We start from the raw sequence: 16587 nt of genomic DNA, 5'->3' as shown, positions 1-16587 counted from the left end.
ATATATTATATATTATCATATATAATATATATATATATATATATAATATATATATATATATATATATATATATAATACACTCTACAAATTCATTACTGTATACATGACTCATGAGTGTGTTCATTCTTGAATATTCGCCTACATACTATATACGTGTTAGTTTTTTGTGTGGCAGCGTCATGGTACGAATGCATTAACCTTTTTGTAAAGATGAAGAATGTTGATGATAATAGAAATTAACATTTTTCAGGAAAGGGATTTGATTTGTTGTGTCATTTCAAAAATCTGTGGAAGAATGTCCACATTATTTTGTTTGTCTGCTAATGTCTTTGCTGGTCTTCAATTTTTTTTTTCCACTGAGTAATCAATTTTCTCGCTTGCGTTACGAACAAGAGTTTTCACATATGTTCCCCTACCACCTTCATATAATTCCAAGATAGACATTAATCTATTAACGACTGTTAACTTCATAGTAGATTGCCTCGACCTAGAAATTCGGAATCTTGCTTTCATAGGTTATAATTTTAAAGAGCTAAAAATTGACGCTATATATTCAGGTACATGCATCTATATGCAATAACTCTTTTGGAAGCCCTCGTTACTTCTCAGTGAATATTACCACACGCTGGATATACATTATACAGATCTTTGCCAAACAAAATTACTGTCCATGATATTGTCAACCTGAATTTCTGAATGCCTTCATGATTAAAGATAATGAAAAAAAAATGGTCCATCATTTCTCACCACACAGTTTTCCAGCTAGTTCGGCATGTCATTGAAAATAACCAGAGACAAAGTTGTCCAAGAACTTTATACAGCAATGCAAGAAGAGCCTCTTAGCCTGTATCGCATTCCTCCCTCATAACAAAACATAAATAAACAATAACAAGGAAATCCAAGGCCATTAGCTATACCCCTCAAACAAAGTGGTATAGGTGGTGGTACAAAAGGCGCCGGGAAGTTTTCGTAAACTGCATGGCACTCTGTTCATCAAGAAGATTAGGTCTATACAGCTTCGACGCCATGTCTACGTGTTGTTATCTGTCTGCTGACGTAATTTGCATATTACGAGCCTTATTCAACTCCACCGAAAGAACTCCTCTCCTCATCTGACCACTGATCCGTTCTTCCACAACAATGGTGCCAAAAACCTATTCACTATAGAACGATACGCAGTGCGGTCACCACACTTGTATTTACAGCATAGAGATCAGTGGGTCATTTCAAAGGAGGGGGTACATAGGGTTCGTGGGCTACAGGTAGGATTAGCCTTTTACAGCTGTAGATCAACTAGACCAATACAAACCACCATGGGAAGAAAAGGACAGTCCGATGTGCTCCTCGCATTCTCAACATCTCGTGCGTAGATGACGTCATCCGAGGAAATATACAGAGCTGTAAACATTTCGCCGTTACGGTTCATGTATTCATCTAGAAAACATATAGCTTATTGCATTGCAAACTTCAAATCAAGATTGTCAAGCCCTTGGGACATCACTTCTGACATTATACTGCCCTTATATAGTCGATACCCAACGACACGTTTCAACAGGGAATGATGGTGGTAAGGATATTACCTGCCATCCTCGTTGTCTGCCTGTGGGGCCGTGAAGCTGCGTCGTCACATTCGTCTGAATCAGGTAAAGCTTTCTATATTGTGATAAATCCGGTGGGTACACGTGTCAGTTGTCACTAAGTCATATATTCTAATATACTTTGTATTTATTCATATACACATGTAGTATAAGGTCAATTTTCAGGCCTGGTGTGGTGTTTACAGATCTACAGTGCAAAATACCGTATGCCCATCCCACTTCCCCACCCCCCCCCCTAAAAAAAATACAACGGGACACTACGCAACTATTACTTAAAAAATAGTGAATCAATTTAAATACAATTTCAGGTGGAAACTAGTGATAACTTACATTGTATTACCCACGTCTTACACTAAACCCCATTGGATTTGCTTCAGTGGTCGAATAGAAATGAGGATATTTGTAGAGCGTTACAGGAATCCCTTCCCTCCAAGTTTTGTCCATTGTGTTCACACATTGATACGCAGTTCCAAGAGGATCTAAGTGCTAAACTTGTAAGAAACAAACCTATGACATGCTTTCTGTGCCTACTTAACCAAATCTAATTGAGTTTTCTGTAGTTATAGATAAGATGTTATGTTTTGAGACCCTGCAATAGCATTCAGGTTGTTTAATCATTTTGAAAGCTATTTATGGACATATTGTATAGTGAATGGTTTTGCAATCTAAACTTGATAGTGACAAAAACAATATTATTAATGTCGATCACAGCATAGGCATGATAGGAAAGCAAGATACATTTGCGACTTATAAATGCAAGACAATGGAGATTGATGTCTGGTATGGAAATATTCCAGTATGAAACATGCATTAGGCACTATCTGAATGATTACATGTTTATTATTTGTTATTTTATGCTGACTAATAGGCCTATCACCATCAAATCTGTGATCATCAATTCATTATCAAAGTAGTAAATCATCATACAATGTAATATACTAGAAGACAGCAAGTGATTCAAGATGGTTAAATCAATTTCTCATTCGGGAAAAATCTGTCACGCCTTTCTCATGCGCAGCGTGTGTGAGTGCACAAAAGAGTACTGCATTTAGGCAGGAAGGTGAGAGGCGCCTCCCTGATGTACAAAAAAAAATGTATATGCATTATTATCCTGACTCCGGAAACTAAAGGCTGAAATTGATTACAATAATTCATCACAATTACAACAATATTCGTTCTCTCTCTCTGTCTGTATAACATCATATTTAAATTACATAATAATTAGGGGCGTCCGTACATGTACATACATGTATCATTTGGCTAGGAAAAATATGTTCCTATAAAACGGTGTTTCAATGGCCTACAACACTTGTATACATTGATGTTATTCGTTCATATCTAAGTAGCAGTTTATATGTTTAAACTGAAAAACAAAGCGATGACCAAATAATCACATGTAAATTATGCGAAAAATTACTTTCATCATGCAACTTCGACGCTCCATGCACACTGATACCTCATAACTACAAATTATGTTTGTAGTTAAAACACAAGAAGGACGTTTTGTCATTATACATACATAGATTTATTTTTCTTTAATCTAATACGTTAGGTAATTAATGAAAGTAATTATGTTAATTCCCATGAATATCATGAATATCTCTGTTTCAAAGCCATAAACTGCTTTATGATCTATTCTGTCATTTTGTAGGTTATCATGATTCATGGCCCTCAGACTACTCATTTTCGTCCATATCACATCATTCGGATAGTGACTCAAGCTGGTGGAGTAGTCATGATAGTAGCTATTTCCAAGAGTGTCCAGAGCGAGAGAACCTGTGTGAAAACGACGCCCATTGCTACCAATTCATGGCAGAAGTATGGTGCGTCTGTCCTATAGATACAACCGGTGAATTCTGCGAAACAGGTAAAGGAAATGATTTTTTTTTTCATAACAATTCCACCTTTTTTCTGATCGATGAGATTATGAGTTTATACAAAATTTCGAAAATGATGACCACGCATTGTCACTGTAGTTGAAAATTGCATGCATCGCAATATTACAGAATAACATGCTCTCACCGTAAAATGCTCCCGAAACCACTCTATCTTAGTAGGGAGCATTTTCATATTCTAAATATTATTATATCACTTGTTAGGAGAGAACTTGAACTTAACTATTAAAGTATAATTCAAAAACGTCATCATTCAACTGACATTTGCATATCTTAACCCATTCCATACTAAATTCTGAAATCCCCATAGACTTTATACACAGGCCAAAATGCTCCCGTATTGAACGGATTAAATATGACATAATCCGTATGGTTGCCGTATTACAATTCATAAGGTAAATACAAATTAAAGGGATCGTACAGGTTAGGTTTAGACGTAACTTAAGGTTTATAACATTTGTGTGTGTGCGTGTGTGTTTGTGTGTGTGTGTGTGATAATGAGAAACCTTTTATGAAAATATATGAAAGAGCATGTACACTACATTGTAATTTCAAGAGAGATTCAACGTTTACTTGATATAGTTTTTAAAGATTGGTTTTCAAATGGCCGAGATATCCAAACCAGAGCAGTCCTAATATTAGGTGGAACCCACCTTTAATTGGGATCGCAGCGACTTTGTTTTACTTGTTCTTAGATGTCTTAGCCATTCCAAAACCGATTTTCATCATATAATTATAAACTTTGAATTCCTCTTAAGGATGTAGGATAGCTCTGTATTATTTCATGTGGTTTCTTGGCATATCGCAGAAAGTTAAAGCTCCACTAATACTGTACCATGTTTTTAACATGTATGAGTTGTATTTCTTTGTATTCAGGCATATCTCTTTACTACAAAATGTAACCAGTAAGGCTCGTGTCCGTATTCATCTACTTGAATCTTATTCTTCTTTTTTTGTCCTACTCCAAATGTTTCTCTCTCTATTACTTGAAGCCGTATTTTTTTAACCATTCAAAAAACACATACAAAAAAAAAATGTTGCTACACCTTTACTTCAACAGTAGAGTGTAAATTAGCACAGTGCATTTTCTTTTCTGTTTTTATCTCGCCTTGATCTCCATTCAGCCAAACTGAAACTGCAACTTTAAGTCAAAATCTCCTGATATTCTTCCCACTGTCTAATGTAGAGTACGATTTCTGTATCGAGGAGGAGCCGTGCCTTAATGGAGGAACGTGCACCACCACGTACGACTTTTACGAATGCGAGTGCCCAGATGGTTTTCACGGATACAGCTGTGGTAGGTAAAATTTGTGAATTTCGGAAAATAAGTGAAGGACGACTGGCGTTTTTGTCTTTTGCCGCCGTTCTACCTTCGAAGCTGACCATTAAATGAGTGCACTTTGCTTCGTCACTGTGCAAGCAAATACCTCATATAGTTCTGTTACTCGTTCATGATCCGCGTTCTTGGGGCAAATTAGGTTTGCTTGCAACAGCACTAAAAGTACAAAAACGTATTTTAAAAAGATAGTAGAAACGGGTGGTGGGAGCCATGTTGGAAAATGTATGTTACTTGTTTTCAATAACACCAAATTGTTTCCACACATTTATTGTCATACTGTAGTAACGAATGATAAAATACAAATGTGTATTAGTGACTGATGTATGAGGCACATACTCAAGCGCGGACACAACACCGACTGTGCTAAACCTGTAAGCTCACACGCACGCATGCATGCAATTGAATAAGCTTGTTGGCATAGCAGCTCTGGGCATGATTGCCGTTTCCATTTCTGTCAATGTTTTCCCGCTGCAGAGTTTGAAGACTGTCCAGAGGAAGAATGTGAGAACGATGGCTACTGCGAAGTCGATAGCTACGGCGAGAAGTTTTGCGAGTGTCAGATTGGTTACGGCGGCTCTTACTGTGGTAACTGATTCTTCATTCATGTTTTCACGCCGTATTATTGTACACGCCCATTTTTGTGAATTCATAAAGCATAGATTAGAATCATTAATGGAATAATGTAAAACTCTTTGCCGAAATAAAGCTTACTGCCATGTCATTACATGTTCTGTTTTTACCACGAAATGTCAATAATTCAATAATATTTGGCATGTGACGGTGAGGTAAACTAGTGTTCTTTTCTTTTTCTATGTTAGCAAAGAGTTAACATCCTTTCAATACGGTTAGCACGTAGGTTCAATGTTTATGAATACTGATTATATACATATATATATATATATATATATATATATATATATATATATACTGTTCACAACTACTCTTTTCCCAACCACCATTCCATTCAATTAAAAACCTCATGGAGTCGATGATTAATGCCTTCATCTTTGGCGAACTCATTAGACGATTTCGTTCGATTCCCTAGATTTGCTTCACAAGTCAACAAGATGTACAACTGTATGACAGACGTGCATCTTTTTCTCGCATGTTGTATGTGATATGCTTCTTCAAATCTACTATATTACCTTCAGAGATTGAAGCTTGTCCAAACAATGGCGACGAGTGTGGGGTGCACGGCTACTGTGAAGAAGATAACAATGGCGAACTCTACTGCGAGTGCGACGCTGGCTATACTGGAACATATTGTGGTAAATACAGTGCGGAAGTTTGAATCATTCTAATCGTTTCAACCCCCTTGCCGTTTTAAAATTTGATCATAGTTATTCTGTCTTCTGTAACGTATCTTAATGATCAGAATAGACAATTCTGCCACTGGAAAGGTATATGTAACTGTTATCTATGGTCCATTTTAAAAAAGGACATTTCTACAAGTCATTTTGATCATATTTCTTGATGAAAATTAATGGTTATGCCGCATTCCTTGTGTAGATGTCTGCTTTCGCGTGATTTTTGTTTGTCAGGACAGTGTGATCACTGTATCATCATGACAATTTCACTCTGTCTTAGGTTCTGATAAAGTATTTATTGCTCCACCAATCGATTTGCTATCATAATGTGCAATAACATGCGAACAAGTAAGACAGTACAGTACTAACCAATACAAGTATTTAAAAGAAAAAATAGATTTTATAGTGCTATATGAAAAAAATTAATTCGCTAATGACCCACACATTTCCAACCTTATAGATAAGTCTTAAGATAATGTCTCTTTTTATTAAGTTTAGGTAGGTTTGAACTCTAAGAACAAGGGAGACACAAGTTGGTCGGACATGATTGGCAGCATAGTATTTCACATTGGCAATGAATCTTTCATTTTTTATCTCTCTTGCGAGTTCTGTCTCCACAGTAATAGTGATCGGTTATATTTCAAATCCTTCTCGAATGACTTTGAGATAACTTTTGTTCTTTCGTTGTGTACTTCTTTCCAAGATGAAGTCGACGTATGTTCTGACAACATCTGCAATAACGGTGACTGCATAACATCAATCTCGGACCAGTCTGCAGCGTCCTACTGCCTGTGCGACGTTGGATGGTCTGGCGCCTTCTGCGGTATAATGTGACACAAGTTTTATGAAACTTTTGTGAAACTTTTAACGAATAATGGGACGTGATTGCGGAATTTATCATCAAGCCCCCCCCCCCCCCCCCCCGTCTGTCAGTCTTTATGTTTGTCTGTCTGTCTCTCCCTCCCAGCCTAGCTCTCTCTTCTCTCTCTTTCTCTCTCTCTCTCTCTCTTTCTTTCTCTCGTAATAGTACTTCATAAATAAGTCTGTAGAGATCATGGTTTCTTTTTCTTTTATCTTGAAACTTTTTGAAGGCCATTTAAACTCATCCTATGTTTAGCCTAGTACAAAAGGAGAGATCTTATCAAACGCATTACCAAGCACTAAATTTTTCAATCACAAGATCTTTAACATAATACCTCTAATTCCTTTAGTTATTAAGGCTATAAAGTCATCATTGGTGTTACTTTTATATATGTATTTATGTATGTATGTATAGTACCTGAAAGAGAAGAGAAAAAAATACTGTGATGAAAAGAAAAGTATATGCATAAAGAAAAGTAGCTGAAAGTAACAAAGTGCTCTCAAAAGCTCCCAGTTCACTGTTTCATACTACGGGAAATTACAATTTCTTGAATCTCACCACCTTTTCATTCACAGATATATCCATTGGTCTTCAGATCTGTTACAACACAACTTGTGAACTGTCTGGCAGTTGCCTGATGGATTATAGCGAACCTTTATTGTACTACTGCCTATGTGACAACGGTTGGACGGGCGAGCATTGTGGTAAGTCACACCTCTTCCAACCCCCCCCCCTCCCTTCCTCTCAATGTATGTATGTATGTATGTATGTATGTATGTATGTATCTATCTATCTATCTATCTATCTATCTATCTATCTACTAGTATTTCTCCCTCACGCGCTCTCTCCCTCTTTCTTTTATCCTATCTCTATCTACTCCCTTCTCCCATCTTTACTATCTCCTTCCCTCACTCGACACCCCTCCCCATCCAACCTCTCTCCCTCCTTCCCAGCCCTTTTCTATTATTTTCCTCTCTTTCTTTCTGTTTGTTTGTTTCGATATTGTCGTTATATTTTGCAGGGAAGGTCTCTTTGTGACGTTTGTTGAAAGTAAAATACTACATACTGTAGTGGTTGAAAATTCCGACCTGAATCTCACAGTCATGAGAACTGGATCATTTTGCAGAAACTTTGACGTATTCACAGGAACTTTATATTCCCTAGCTGGAGTTACATGAATTCTTGAACCTGGGCAGCCTAGCAAAACTTGACAGACATAAACGATGTAGTTGTAGTTGATTTGGCGTTCTTCTTTTTTCTATTGTAGAATTAAGCTGATGCGGGAAATAAATAATGCCTATAACACAAAGAAACTGGAAAAATGAAGTTTACATTTATGCTCATGTAGGGAAATGAACAATGGAAAACTGCTGACTTCATGTGATTACACAAAAAGTGACATTTATATAGACGTATGGAATGTCACAAGCTCTTCTTTTTAAACGAGATATCACCCAAAAAAATGCAAACTTTAAGCTAAGTCATGAGTAATTGTGCTTTATATTCACCTATGTCTTAGAGTTATACCTGTTAACCATGTCATCATCATTGACAACTTTATTGTTACCGATGTATATGGAAATATATAGAGGGGTAAGTTGAGAATTTGTTTGACACACATGAACAGCTGTGTCACGCGCACAGCAAGGTGGCTTTTTATTTGTAAGACTAATCGCTTGGCAAGACACAAGCGATATAGTTTCCTTTGCCCTGCTGCATTCTCAACCACTATCGAATAAGTCCATGGCGCGTTGTATAATCTAAAACCTTACCCCGGAGGCCATGTCAAAGGCTACAAGAAAAACGAGGTTAATTATTATCAAGTAATCACAAACATAGATCCACGTTTGCAAATACAGTCTAAGTAGGCCTACTCCGAGGTTGTAGGACATTGTTTCTATTTTTTTTTTTCATCGGATTTCTAGGAAACAAGTAATTAACGTTCCTTAATTCTGTCAAATATTGTATTTTCGTTCATAAAAGTGGGGAAGTTATTTTTATATTTTCCATTTCCTTTCATCTACAAAGTATGCCATGTTGTTTGTTTGTATCTTTGCTTGTCTGATGCGCTATAAAATGACAACAGAAACGGCGATATCTACAGTGTGCGACACACAAGACCCGTGTCTGAATGAAGGCTCATGTGTTAACGTTGGCGTGAGTGATTTCTTCTGCTCATGTCCTTCCGTATGGTCTGGAGAACGCTGTGATATATCTTGTGAGTATCATTTAACCTTCCCTTTCAACCTTTCAAGTTCTGGGAGGGGGTATTTTCTGCTGCAAGTATCGCCACCTTGTCCTAATTATATAAGCTGAGAACCCTTGTATTTAATTGTATATCTTTTTTGGGAGAAAGACTGCACAAACAGAATACATTGTACATTAAATCTGAACAAAGTCAGACCACACTCCTGCCCCTCCCTCCTAACAAAATAGAATAGAACTGCGTGTATTTTTGTCAATTCGAGAAAGACATGAACTTACATTTTCTCAGATCTGTTAGCAATTTGAAGGGATGGTATAGAATTATTGGTTGAGGTGAGGATTGGCCTTTTAACTTTTTTTTGAGATACCAAGAAACTACTCTATATGAAATAGAACAGAGCATATACCATTCTTAGAGGAATTCAAAGTTTCTTCGATGCAAATCGGTTTTGGAATGGCTGAGACGTCCAAAAACGAAGTAAAACAAAATCATAATAATAAAAAGTGGGTCCCACCTTTTATTCAGATCACTCTGTTTTGGGTGTCTCAGAACCAATTATCATCAAGTAAACTTTATTTCTTCTTTAGAATTGCAGGCTCTTTCATATTTCATAAGAGAGTTCTCATTATCTCACACACAAAAAAAAAAAATGTTAGAAACCTGAAGTTAGGTCTTAACCAAACTATACGATCCCTTTAAGTACCAGTGAGTTATGAATTAATCACTTGAGAGAATTTCGAAAAATAAGTTTGCATAGCAGTAGGGCTCCGAATGATTTTTTTAAACTAATGAAACTTTAGAAATGAATCATCAGATTCACAATGAAAGACACTTTACCAAATCGATTGAAAATGATTTCTGAGACTTTATGTGTTAGTATTATAGGTTCAGATAACTTACAATATCAAACTCGGCTCACGCTAACTGCTGATTAACCTTTGCCACAAATCTTCCGAAGAAAGCAAAAGAAACTGCTTTATTTGCTGAAGTTATTAACAGAATGATATCAACAGGTTCTGTTCCTACTACCTAATACTCCTACCAATTCACTCTGAAAATCATTACAGAGCCTGATCATTTTTTTTTTTTTGGTGGAAAAGCAACTATACGGAGCCAGATCTGAAAATATTAAACTGCGATTTTTGTTCTATTTTTGTTTTTTTGTTTTTTGAGGGGAGGAGATGGAAAATGCATCATGAAACGATTTTTTTTTTTATTTCAAACGTTTATTTTCATTTGCAGTAATAAACGACCCATGCGACCAGGACCCTTGTGAAAATGGAGGCACTTGTGTATATCTTGGCGCCTCGTATAATTCAAACTTCGTGTGCTACTGCCTAGACGGGTTTACGGGATCCCAATGTGAATCAGGTATTACTATATTTTGGGTTCGACTTTTAGCTTAAGCATCATATTGGGTTATCATGCAGAAATGAAAATCTGTAGAGACATTCTGTATGAAATTACTCTTTTCTCCAAAGGAGAGAAACGTTTATTATTTTATTATTTATTATCCCTTTCCTGTTGTTTCCCAACAGGAACTCACCTGGGGTAAAGCAATGGTTATGGGAGCAAAGTAATGAACCCTGACATTTTGCAGTAAAAAAAAAACTGTAGTAATACGCCAGAATGATAAAAAATAATCTTCCCTACACCTGCTTTTCTTTCCCTTTGATACGAAGTGATTGTAGATCTGTGTCAGATATGAAATGACCTTCCACAAATCACCGATCGTCTCCACAAAAAAAGTATCTTTTTAAGAAGTCCCTTGACGAGTTCTATGAGCTGCATTTTTCCTCAGCATGATTGTGTGTGACAAGGACTCACGAACTTCCGATTCGATCGTGTGTGTGTGTGCGTGGGTTTCTTGTTTTGTTTTGTTTTGTTTTGTTTTATTACAAATTGCTGGTCACTCTAAATCAACTCTTATCTAATTCTATGAAGTCTAATACTATTGTAGGGCCTACAAATATTAGTTGAAATCAAACTACGCTTTAGGCTATTGTTTTTATTCCCCTTTACATACTACGATACATCTCTCAGAGGTCCAGAACCCGTGTTCACAGCATTATTGCCTTAACGACGGAACGTGCATCGAGAGTGGAGGTACCGCCTTTTGCATCTGCACAGACTATTTCACTGGAGAATTCTGTAATATCTGTGAGTAAAAATGAAATGTAATTATGTGTAAATTGGGTGAAATTGCGCAGCTACAATGATTTATCTTCTAAGGAAAGATGCAAGTATTTTCCTGCAAGTGATGAACATAATGATAAACGACCATGGTTCTAATTCACTTAGCAATGTTCACGCTGGTGATGTTGAATGCCTTCTATTCTGATGCCATTGATGGAAGAAACTTGCTGTCTTTTCCACCTACTGTATTGTCTTGATAGTAAACATCAGTCTTGTAGCCTTGATCTGCCATTTACGAATTTAATCATCTGCATGGGGGCATTGTATCAAACTTTCCTTTGTGACCATGCAACAACAATGACTGAAGGAACTTATAAGGAAGAGATCCACGATCAAACGTATGTTTGGATTGAATATGATTTAGTGCATCAAAATCAAACAAAATTGCATGTGACTTTCAAATCATTGTGACGGACTTGAGTTTTGTTATTAGACACACGATTAAAGCGTTCTGATGCTTGATTTTCTTGCTCTGATTGTTCGGTAGTTTAATTCGGAAGCAAACATTTATAAGTAATATCTTACATGCGTGCATGCATGTTTAAGTCCAAAAAAATTATTATGTACAACCATATGTCACCACAATCCCTTTAACAAAGTTGCAGTCATTGCAGCCGAGAAAAACTCAAAATTACAGTGCTAATCACTTTCTCCCCTCTTCATTGGCAAGTTTTTTGGGAAACAGAATTTGCCAAATCATAAAATAAGAAAATTCAGTGTGTGGAAAGTCGAAAAGTGGCAAATTCACAAACTTGACGTTGTTTTAAACAAATGAATATATGCGCAGTACTAGTATCATGCACGCATATTCATTTAATTCAATGTGTTTATATGTGACACTTTACCAGCTTCAAGCTCTTCGAACAATTTGTGTGCCAGCAATCCATGCCTTAACAACGGTGTCTGCGTACCAACGGAAAATGCCTTCTACTGCGTCTGCCTATCCGACTGGACCGGCGATCTTTGCGGTGAGAATGGCGATCTCAGTTTTTTTCCCCGCAAGAGCTCCTTTGTACAAGTACTTATATATATATATATATATATATATATATATATATATATATATATGTATATATATATATATATATATATATATATATATATATATATATATATATTCATACACTCAATTCCATTTCGAAAATAAGACAAAAATAGCTCTTGGCTGTCCGAAAGCCCGCCCAGCCCACCCGACATAGCAACGACGAGTGCAAACACGCCAAATAAGTACCGCATGATCATTGCAATGTACAGGAAGGAATGCATAGGAAGAAACATTTAAAAATTAGCCTTCCACATGTACCTGCCATCTTCACGTCCAGGTAGGCCTCCAGCAAGCCATCGGGTCGTCAAGGATATACCCTGCCCGACAAGCATACATAAATTTACTTACACCATAAAAGAAAAAGAAAACTACAGTTGCATATAGACCCGCTTAATAAATTCATGCATACAGTTCCAACAAAGGTTGCCGGCGGTAACCCCCACCCCCCCCCCCCCCCCAAAAAAAAAAAAATCCTCCTTTGTCCGCCCGTTGTAGCAATCAATAATGCATGCAAGGTCCGCTAATCTAAGGTTTGAATTCAAGATGCATCATTATCTAAACGTGAACTTGAGTGTGTTTTTCTCCAGTATTTAATTTATCTGTCATACTTTTTTTTCTAATATTATCAATCCTTACAAATTTCTCGTCACAAATAACGGCATGGATGGATAAAACAAACAGATGACAAAGACATTATAGTAAGACGAGAAAAAAAATGAGATGTTAGAATATTTTAACGTTTTCGTAAGCGTATTTCGTATGATACGTAGTGCTTTTTTGTTTTGACTCTCACACCAACTTTGAATCAAAGTTTAATTCCCATATTTTAGTTGATGGTCAGCCTATTTATTCTAGAAATTTGTTTGAATCAAACATGACTTACATAGGAGATATTATCAACCCTGATGGTTCTTTCATGAATTATGACCAAATATTACAGAAATTTAATCCAGGGTCATTCTTGATTTATTTTTCAATAGTATATGCAATTCCTCAAGAATGGAAATTCACCATAAAACAAAATATGGATTGTCAAAGTGTTGTATTACTTTCGAATCCTTGTGATCTTCTACTGAACAATTTTCTTAAATCCAAAAGAGTTTCAAATTTTTGTTACCCATACTTTGTAAAGAATCATAAAACCACACTTTCAGAGACAGACCATCAAGTAAAATGGGAAACTGATTTACTGTTGAACTTACAAGATTCTTTGTTATGGAAGTCTCGATTTTCTTTGACCTATAGATCATCGATAGAGAACAGAATTCGTAATTTTCAATTTAAGTTCGTACATAGAAAAATCGCTACTCAATATTATCGATGTAAAATAGGTATCAGTGATTCTGCACTTTGTAATTTTTGTGACTCTCATCCACAGACATTAATACATTTATTTCTGAAATGTATACCCATGTGTCATCCTTCTGGTATGAAGTATTTTTTTGGCTCAAAGCTAAAAATGTCCACAATGTTATGTTCACAGATGAAGAAATCTGTTTTGGAACTTTGCATGTTGAAAGGGGACATTTCGTGAATACAATTATCTATTATGCAAAATATTTTATATTTTCTTGTAAAATCAAAAAATATCATTCCAACTCTAAGTCTGTTTCTGTTTTCTATGAAGCATTTGGAAAATACAGAACGCATCATAGCTATGAAAAAGAATCGTCTAGATTTTCATGTGAGCAAATGGCAAGCTCTTATACCATAGTTTTCTATGTTATACATGTATGTTTTTTCCATAATGTACTATTCATTATTTTGCATGTATTTGGTATATGAAGCAGCATGTGAACTGGGAAAATAAAGTTGGAAATAAAAATTGCATACCGCATCAGCAACACAAAGCAATGTTGTTTGCACAAAACCCTATAAAATCATAAAAAAAACTTTGAATCAAAGTCCCTCAACGCATTTAATGGATGAATCCTCTCTACAGATAAACTGAGTTACACTGTGAAGTTTTATTTATTCGTCAGAAAGAACTTTATATACACTCAGCAAAAAAAGTAAGTTCCCCCCTAACATTTTTGGATGTATCTCAAAAAGTATTTTACGGATGTTCATAATTCGAACGGGAATGGATAGGGAATTTCATTACTCATAACATGAATGGCATATCATTGCCACCAGATATCATTATTGGTGTAAAAAATCGCATTTTATGTCAAAATGCATGGGAAAAAAGTTGCACTTTAGGCCATAGAGAGCATATTGTATACATTTCCTATGTAAGTTATCAAATGATCTTTTTAAATTGTGTAATTCTCAGGAATTTCTTCAGGTACAATGTGCTTCCCTATTAAACAGATGTTATGCATACTTTTTGAACAATAGGCCTTCTCAATATGAAAATATTGGTAGAAGCCATGTGATTTGTAATTCCAATTCAGGTTGATCACATTAATGTGCCTGTGGGCATTTTGCATCATGCCCTCAAGTTGTAGATCAGCTTGCTGAGGGAAATGGCATCGAACGTATGGAGTGGTCTGCAAGATCCCCTGACTGTAATCCAGTAGAGAATCTTTGGGATATCATTAAGTGGAAAGCGAGTAAGAAGTTGAAAGATGACACTTCACTGCAAGAATTTCAGCGCATCTTGCAGAGAGCATAGACCAACATTGAGCAGCGCCAAGTACAAACTTTAGTTAACAGTTTGAGAAGGAGATGGCGGCTGGTCATTGCGGGTGGTGGACATATCAATTATCAAATACTTCACTATATGCTCATGAAAAGAAAGAGATAGAGAAATATGCAATAACCCATGCTTAAATGTTCAGAATCATGAGTGATTGTTTGATTATTTGTGTAAAAGTCATTGCAAATCACTAAAGTGCAACTTTTGTTTCCATGCATTTTGACATAAAATGCATTTTTTCACACCAATAATGATATCTGGTGGCAATGATTTTCCATTCATGTTATGAGTAATAAAATTCTTTATCCATTTCCGTTTGAATTATGAAAATCGGTTGAATACTTTTTGAGATATATCCACAAATGCTAGGGGGGAACTTACTTTTTTTGCTGAGTGTTTATATGTTGTTGTAGCTACTTTCTATATTTTGCATGTACTTTGAAACTCCATCCTCATGACACCTTGCCCTCTTTTCCTTGATGTAAAAAAAAAAAGCAGATAAGGAAGCGGTGAACTTCTGCGTCACTGATCCCTGTCAGAATGAGGCGGTATGTATGTCGTACCCAGACGGGCACGTCTGCGTGTGCAAAGTCGGCTGGATTGGTGACTATTGCGGTAAGAAAGGAAATGAAGGAACTAGGTCCAGCAAAGTTGGCAGAGCACTGCCATGACTGCGGAATGTTGGGCAGTGTGTTGGGAGGACCCTTTTTCAGTCTGGCAGGCATTGCCGACCTACCAACAAATCAGAATGCTCCTTTATAGCGTAGTCTCACATCCAATGTGATGTCTACAGACTTTGGTGTTTATCGAACATAAGGCTGTCAAATGTAAAAACTATGTTTTGTAATGCACACTTTGTATCAAAATCATCTCACGGAGCTATTACAATTCGTAGAGTAATGGATTGACATAATTATGTAAAAAGATGAATTTTGTGATGAAATCACAATGTATGATAATGGTTTTGTTTGTAACAAAGAGAGTAATCAGGTGCAAGTTTCTTCACTTTGTCTCCCTCTACAAATTAATATATATGAATAATATCTTTCTTTCAAAGAGGGTAATATTGGGAAGGCGTAATACGTTCTCCAGATTGGTACTATTATTTTCTCATGATTGGACACAATGTATGCATGCGAGTTTCAGAGTTAGTTTTATAGAAATATAATAATATACCTTGTCATCCGCACTCCACATTCGTATGTTTACACAGAGATAGCACTGTCTCAGGCGTGCGAGAATCTGGATCCCTGTGACAACGGGGCCGAGTGTCACAACTACGGGCTCGATGGCTACTGGTGTGAATGCACGGACGGCTGGGAGGGAACCAACTGCGAAACAGGTGACTTTATTTCTGGCTTTAGTCTCTGTCGAGAACAGGTATAATGTTTTCTAAAAACAGGTTTCACGTATTAATAACGATTATGGCAAGAACGCTGCAGGTGTAACAATGCAATGAATGTTACCTTAAAGAGACTGCGGAAGTAGTCTTAATTTT

Source organism: Diadema antillarum, unplaced genomic scaffold, assembly GCF_040938485.1.
Source record: "Diadema antillarum isolate AM-2024a unplaced genomic scaffold, OU_Dant_1.0 scf00000176, whole genome shotgun sequence".
Taxonomy (NCBI): Eukaryota; Metazoa; Echinodermata; class Echinoidea; order Diadematoida; family Diadematidae; genus Diadema; species Diadema antillarum.
This window is presented reverse-complemented; position numbering follows the sequence as displayed.